Raw genomic sequence first — 8,386 nt, 5'->3', positions numbered from 1 at the left:
CATGGGCTCCTGACACAAAGAAGACTACGCTGGCTCTGACATGTCACCCACATGCCAGTGGTAAGAATCCCGAAAGATATCTTTAATGCTGAGCTTGTGGAGGGAGTCAGACCCAAGGGCCGCCCAAGACTAACATATATAGAGATGTCTGCAAGCGAGATATGAGAGCCACAGACATCGACGAAAGTATGTGGGAAGAAATAGCCAAAGACCGGAGTGCATGGAGACAGACTGTGTGTGCTGGCACAACCCTCACTGAGAGCAAAAGAAATTAATTCTTAATTAAGAAGGAAAAAAAGAAAGCTGCCTGATCCGCTAGCCGTAAATCAGATGCATACACATGCATGAACTGTGCCAAAGTCTGCTGCTCTAGAATTGGCTTGATTAACCACACCAGATTTTGCCCCATCTCAAAGACTAAACCAAAACCAGTGACTTACTGGGCGCATCCATTGCCTTTCGAGACAAAAGGAGCCATATATATATTATATAGATCCGACCAGTCTACTCAGTATAGACATTAGTATTAGACTTAGACCACTTCTTCAAACTTCACTTCTATTTCTATTTCATCTCTAAGTTCTGCCACTTCTGGCAATAGTGCCAGTAGTGGGTGGATTATAATATTATCTTTATACGCTATTATTTTATTATATTATAGATCTACTCATAGTACTAGATATCTAGTTTTAAGTAGTACAAACTAGACTCTAGTATCAACTAGGCCTACTACTAGTAGTACTATAGTCGTAGACGTAGAGTATAAACTGCCAATGCAGTATATTCTAGGACTAGATCTAGTAGCTTCTTATATTAGGCACAGCTCATCGAATAGATAGTAGTACTAGAATACTAGATCTAGTAGAGCCTGCAACAACTGCGCAACATGTCATGTTGTTACAAGTATATCAGCTTTATCTCCCCCTGACTTTTAAAAAATCATAGTTTGTTTTGTTTTCTCCTGATGCTGCCACATTATATGTTTACACACACCTGGTTTAGCTGGCCGGTCAAAGCCGTTTCCAGGGTGTGGCCGCTGCGCATTACAGCTTCTGTGAGCCACAGGTGAGAGTTGGGAAGGCTACCGAGTGGGGACTAAGAGTGAGCCAAGCTACCCTCAAAAAGAGGGTACGATTGCATGTCCACTAGAGGTGCTACCCCTCCTAGATACTCCATACACCCTTCTCTGAAGGCGTTCAGCATAGACCCAGCCACCTGGAAGACAGAGGTACATGACAGAGCAAACTGGAAACTGGAGCACAGGTTGCTGAGAAGAAAAGCAAGGCCCACGACACTAGCTACAGCTGGAATAACCTGCCCAGTGTGCAGCCGAACATTCCGGGCTCACATAGGTCTCACCAGCCACACGAGGAGGCATAAAGCCCCAGTGCAAAGCCCTCAGCCCCCTGGATGACAAAGTGGTCATCATCGAACCACGATGGACGAACTATATATATTACACACACACACTATTGTCATGTGGGGAGAGGGTTCAACCGTGACCTCTATATCGAAGGGGTCGGTTTAAAAAACCCCTTCCGAGAAATGAAATCCACCACCTAAGGCAGAAAGAAAAAGGGGAGAGATTTTATAATATTTTTTTCATTACGTAAAGTGACCAGATGTCCCGACATAGGCGGGACAGACCTGCTTTTTGTTACGCTTTTCTTGAAATGTCCGGTCGGGACAGTAAACGTCCAGCTTTCTTCAAAAAAAGTCAATCAATATCACGTTTTTATTTCAAAATTTGATTTTACGCATCGCCTTTCATTGAAAGTTTCAAAATTACTATCTTTCGATCTTAATTCCTTCTTGATCTTTGTGGGCTCCTGCGTGTTTCTACTCAAAGGCGTCCTACCTTTATACTAACTGACGTCAGTACGCTTTCAGTCAACTCTTGGCTTTTTGTTTTCTTTCCTGTCTAGTCCTGGATTTCTTTTGAAAACCTTGTGAAAAACTATACAGGAAGATTCATGCATTAATGAAGTAGGCTAAGAGGTTTCAAAGCAACATCTTCGATAAAGGTTGAAAGTACCGGAGCATCATCCCATTTTGTTTTCAAATAGCCCCTAATTTAATGTCGTATAGATTGTTTTAAAACACAATTGCTTGGCAACGCCTGAGCTGAGTCTGTACCGTATATATAAAGGCTCCATAATTGGAATGTGTAGGCCTACTGCTTTCGCTCTTCAAATATCTGATCACCATATATTAGCCTACGTAGATAATTATATTTTGCGAAGACATTTTTTTTCTGCGTCGACCCTCAAAGCCTTAAACTAAATCAATTTTATCAATGTGTGGGGTATCTTTTGTTTTTAAGGAACAAATCGGTTGTGTTTGCAATGTCGCTGGGTCTATAAATTCATATTATAAGTTTTCGAAAGTAAAAACATTATTTGAAATGTTCTTAAAAATTAGACGTCTATTTTACGCGCGTCAAAACGATCGAATATCCTAAGAGCGTGTAGCCATCGTTCTGTTGGCGTCTTTTTCTGACCTAAACAAGCCTACTTTAAGAGGTCTAGCTTAACAGAAATATAATATTATATTATAAATAAGTACGCATAATAAAGGTATACTTACGCTACTTGGCCTCAATTGTTAGTCACACTTCCATACACTGGCGGATCCAGGGGGGGGGCGGTAGGGGCGGGGGCCGGACGAATTATAGTATAGAATTCACACAATTTGTATGCGAATTTATTACTTATGTTAATAATATATACTAATTATTTATATTTCAACCTATTTTTAGATTATTTCGCCCCCCCCCCTTTCTAGTATTTTGGCCGATTTGGTAGGGTCGGGAGGGGGCGATGGCATCAATCCGCCCCCCCCCCCCGACCATAAACTTTCGAGTGGGGGGGGCGGTCTTATTTATTTGTAGAAATCACAGCTTGCTAACAGAATCAATTAAATATCTATATAATTAAAACTTATTATTGGTATTTTAATCGGTCTTTGTATAATTTCGTTCACCTGTTGGCCGATTGGAAGGGGAAGAGCGAATACCTCCACCGCCCTTCCCATCTAAACCCTTTGAGTGGGGGGGGCGGTCCTACTTTTATGGAGAAATCATAGTATGTGAATAAAATTAGTCGAATATCTATATAATATAAACAGGTGGAAGTGCGATACATGCAATCCCCTTCCCCCCATCGGACAAATCAATACTTTTTCTTTTTGTATTATAGTAAGAAATTACAAAATAAAAAAAAAATCTGTCACTAATATAATTTATATATGCTATAAAGTAAATTCTTATATCGAGTCGCCCAACCCCTATTCTTTAATGCAAAATGCAATCAATAGCAGAAATTATAAAAAAGGAGCGAGAATTAATCGTTTTCATTTTACCGCCCTTCCCCTTTCCAGACAGAGTTTGTGTAATTTAACATGAATTTATCATAACTATTTTAAGAAAGACTTTGCTTTGGAAAAGTTATAATTCAAACGAAATTTTTCAATATAACAGTCACGGTTGAGATGAGTTCAAAAGCCAGATAATCTTTTCCTAGTCGACTTTTTCCAACCTTTACTCTATCTCATATTTTTCTAGTTAAATAAATTTAGGACTATAACTCACAATTTATGCTAGAATTTTATTGAATATTATTAATCGAATTTTTTTTTTTCGGCGGCGATCCTCAAAACCTTAATCTAAATATGTGGGGTATCTAATCTTTTCAAAGAACAAATCAGTTGTATTTGCAATGTATTAAGGGACTATAAATTCATATTAGAATATTTTTCTCATTATTCAAAAGGCACTTTATAATAGAATGACTAATGAGCTGTAGGTCAGCAGAATGCGTTACTGCAGTGAAGAATGCCAGAAAACGCTTTTAGCGTCGAGGCTTCTCCCCGAACCTCACTGATGAATAATAAGCTGTAGATGTCAGAAGAATGCGTTTCTGCAGTGAAAAATGCAAAAAAACGCTTTTGGCGTCGGGGCTTCGCCCCGAACACCACTAATAAGTAATAAGCTGTAGATGTCAGGAGAATGCGTTTCAGCCGTGAAAAATGCAAGAAAACGCTTTTGGCGTCGGTGCTTCTCCCAGAACCCCACTGATAAATAATGAGCTCTAGATGTCAGAAGAATGCGTTTCTGCAGTGAAAAATGCAAAAAAACGCTTTTGGCGTCGGGGCTTCTCCCCGAACCCCACTGATAAATAATGAGCTCTAGATGTCAGAAGAATGCGTTTCTGCAGTGAAAAATGCAAAAAAACGCTTTTGGCGTCGGGGCCTCTCCCCGAACACCACTAATAAATAATGAGCTGTAGATGTCAGAAGAATGCGTTTCTGCAGTGAAAAATGCAAAAAAACGCTTTTGGCGTCGGGGCCTCGCCCCGAACACCACTAATAAATAATGAGCTGTAGATGTCAGAAGAATGCGTTTCTGCACAGAAAAATGCAAGAAAACGCTTTTGGGAGTCGGGGCTTCGCCCCGAACCCCACTGAAGAAGCTTACAGAGCTCTCCCAGACCCCCAAGCTTGCAAGAGAAGACTGTTATTTTATTCTCATATGTCGAATATATATATATAAACGTGCTGTACGCACGTTTATGCATAGGGTTAGGGTTTACTGGGCGTTAGGGTTTGGAAAAAAATCGCCCCCCCCCCCACCACTCCAAAGTTCTGGATCCGCCAGTGCTTCCATATCGACCCTTGCCCCCACATTACTTAATTTATTTAGTTTGACCTGTCTTTTTAGGCCTAATTGAATGAATAGTGAGATTTAGATGTCAGGAGTATGCATTTCTGCAGCTAAGAATGCAAAAGAATGATAATAGCTTTTATATATTGCTACTTTATAGCAAGCTCAGAGCGCTATGGTCCAATCTCATTTCTGGATCGGTGGTGAAGGTTTTTTTATGTGCTACCTTTAGGCGCTCAGTAAACACAACTCTGCTCGAGTCCATTGTGGCTGAATGACTAGTAATTCTTTTCCCAAAGATACACATCAACTTTATTTTCTAGGAAAATCATTAAAGCCGTTTTCAAGAACCATGTACACCCAGATTACTTTTGATTTTTGACCTGATCAATTAGCAAGCTGAATAGAGGCACTGTAAAACAAGGGGGTTAAAAAAAGACAATTTCTCCTTTATACATCTTAAAGGGGAGGCAGGGTGGCTGAGCGGTAAAGCGATTGGCTTCCGAATCAGGGGTTCAAATCCTAGTGAAGACTGAGATTTTTAATTTCGGGATCTTTGGGCGTCACCCAGCTCTAATGGATACCTGACAATAGCAGGGCTTTTTTTTTTTTTTTTTTTTTGTGACGGTACACCTTTTTGATAAAAAAAAAAATTACTTTTCTTGCATTTTAACGTATATTATTAACTAGTCAACCGGCGACGTAGCATACGCCGCTATTTTGCAGGGCCGCATTAGGCCACTGCAACCTATGCGACCTGCGCTAATGCAAGGTGTATAAATTATTAATATAAATTATTAAATTAAACCATTTTATAACTTAAAACAGATTTCCGCGTCCTCCTGTCGATTTACCAGGAGCTCCTGATAACCTCCCGATATTGCAAAATATACGAAGAAGTCCTTTAAATATACGGACATATATAGACAAATATTGTCATTTTGGGGTGTCATTCAATATGAAAAACGCCAATCCTGCGCATGATAAATAAAAACGGCATTATGCATTAGCGTAATTGTGGAATCTGGTGAAAGAAGCTTCTCGCACCTCAACTAATTAAGAATTACTTGAGGTCAACAATTCTCAAAGATAGATTGAAACATTTGGTAATTCTTGCTATTGAGCGTGATCTATGTAGGAAACAGAATTATTTTGATATACTGTATGACTTCGCTACACGCTTAAGGCTCTGTACGTAGTAAAGAATGAATAAAATACATAGACGAATTTATTTTCTAATACAAACTCTTAAATTTCACTTATTATCCGCTTCTTTACCCAAACATGGCCTCGTGAAATCCGTTTCGCATAGAGCCCCACAATGGTTACGTCCGGCCCTGCTATTTAGTGACTGGTGAATATACATAGTGGATTACTTGTTCTCTTTCCATGACTTCTTGGTCACAATGGTTAAGTCCGGCGCTGCTATTTAGTGTTTGTAAAATGTTTGTTTCTAAAGTGTTTTACATGTTTCGGATGTTCATGTTGAACATAGTTTACTTCCTAGTCCAAACCTCCCCCAGGACGAAGGGGGATGAGAGCGGGCAGGGTTTGAAACCACATGACAAGGCAGAGATCTGTAGTGACGGGTGAATACTACTTGTTCTCACCCCTCTTGTTTTTTTTCGTGGGGTGACTATTTGCAGTAATAAAAGAGTGATCTTTCCTTTACTTCTTGTTCTCATCCAAACTGTTAAGCCATGAAGAGAACTATATATAGAGATTTTTAGTAGTTAAAAGTTAGGCAATCAACTACTGAGTACCAGCACCTATTTTTTTACAAAAAAAAAAGCACTGGGTAAAGGTGGTTGGTCGTTGTGCTGGCCACATGACACCCTAGTTAACCGTGGGCCACAGAAACAGATGACCTTTACATCATCTACACTATAAATGACAAAGCCAGAAAGGGGAACTTTACTTTTTACTTACATATTAATGGTAGTAGTGTGTTAACTTGCTCATTTTTATCTCCAGAAGTCCAGATTTTTAGTTAAATGTAGATATTTATATAATATTATAAATCAAACCTATATTCATACATTGAAATACTATTAGAAATTACACATTGTTCCCAATCTATCTCAAACAATCTAGCCCAATTCTATTTAAAAAAAAAAACAAAAAAAACTTCAGATAATAATAAGAAAATGACAAATTTTATGGCGATATCTTAAAAAAAAATAATTTTTCTTCACAGATAGCATGAACTGAGCGCCTAAAGGCAGCACGGAAAACCAACTCCTAGATACCCCCTCATCCCCCCCGCCCACTGGTCCACAAATGAGATTGGACCAAAGCGCCCTGAGCATGCTATAAGCATGAAAGTAGCGCTATATAAAACCTATAATAATAATGAAAATAAGAGCATTGAAGTTTTTCAAGATATAGAATCAGGATAAAAATTATTACATAAAAAACATTTATGTAAATAAAATATGTAGGTCAGTTTATTGAATTCCAATGTGTAAAAGTGACATACACTGCAGAACAATATCAGAAAAATTAAACTTTTGATTTTTTTTAATGCCTCAGACAAATTAATACTAATATTCAACATAACTACAAAATGAAAAATGGAAATCTGAAACAATGATATGTGTATTTTTAGAGTATTATCTCCAATTAAAAAAAAAAAGTCAAAGTCTTCTTCTTCTTCATCGTTCTCATTGTTATGTTGGAGTGTTCATATAATGATAGACCAATACATGAGATGAACTGCGCAGTGGTTTCCAAATCAGGGAGCTCTCCATATAGTTTTCTTTCTATTGGGGTGATTTGGGGCCAATGTCTTATACGGGCCTCTTGGTAGAGAGAGCAGTTTTGGAGGACGTGGTCGGCATTTTCTGGTGATACTCCACATGGGCAGATTTCACTGGTTCCAATTTTGAGCTTCCGGAACATGTGTTGTCGCATTCTGTTGTGTCCGGTCCTGAGTCGAAAGATTAGACGTTGGTCTTGTCGGGATAGCTTATAGTAAGCATCATCTTTCTTATGATTTGGATGGGAGCTCGTCCATTTCTCATTTATTTTATCTACAATTAATTTCTTCATTTCTTCTGGATAGAGAGCAGAGTTTACTGGTGAGTTTGTTCTCCCACTCTTGGCGAGTGTGTCAGCCTTCTCATTTCCTGCTAGTCAAAGTCAATAAATGTAATTTCATTAACACCTCTTTCACAGACTTCAATGAAAACTAGAACGATGGAAAATTCTTTAAACATAGAACTTCATTAAAGATCATTTACATATTTTATTAAGCACAAGCTAAAGATCAGATAATTACTTTTCAAAAATTGCAAAGTTATTTGTTTTTAATTAAACATTTTTTCACAATAAAACAATATCAGCAAAGATTGAAAACTTTTTTTTTTTAAATTCTTTTGATTTTATGAAAGAAAAATGAAAGTTTATATAGAATCTAGTAAAAAAAAACTATAAATTGTACCAAGGTTAAGTTAAGAAAGTTTTGTTAGAAAACGTGTACCGGTACTTTTAAAATGTCTTAAGAAATAGCAAAACATAACCTGTTTATGCACTTTTAACTCTTTCTCTCTTTTATCATTTACGACATTCTGATGGTTATGTCCCTAACCTGTTATGATTAAACTTCAATGTTTGTTATCAGAAAATGTTATATTTGGTATAGAAATAAGTGGGAATGCATGCCCTTTTTATAAAAAAAAAAATTTATAATTATAAACCAAAATTGATTTAATTTTGAATTATGGA

The sequence above is a fragment of the Biomphalaria glabrata genome, chromosome 8, assembly GCF_947242115.1.
Source record: "Biomphalaria glabrata chromosome 8, xgBioGlab47.1, whole genome shotgun sequence".
NCBI lineage: Eukaryota > Metazoa > Mollusca > Gastropoda > Planorbidae > Biomphalaria > Biomphalaria glabrata.
This window is presented reverse-complemented; position numbering follows the sequence as displayed.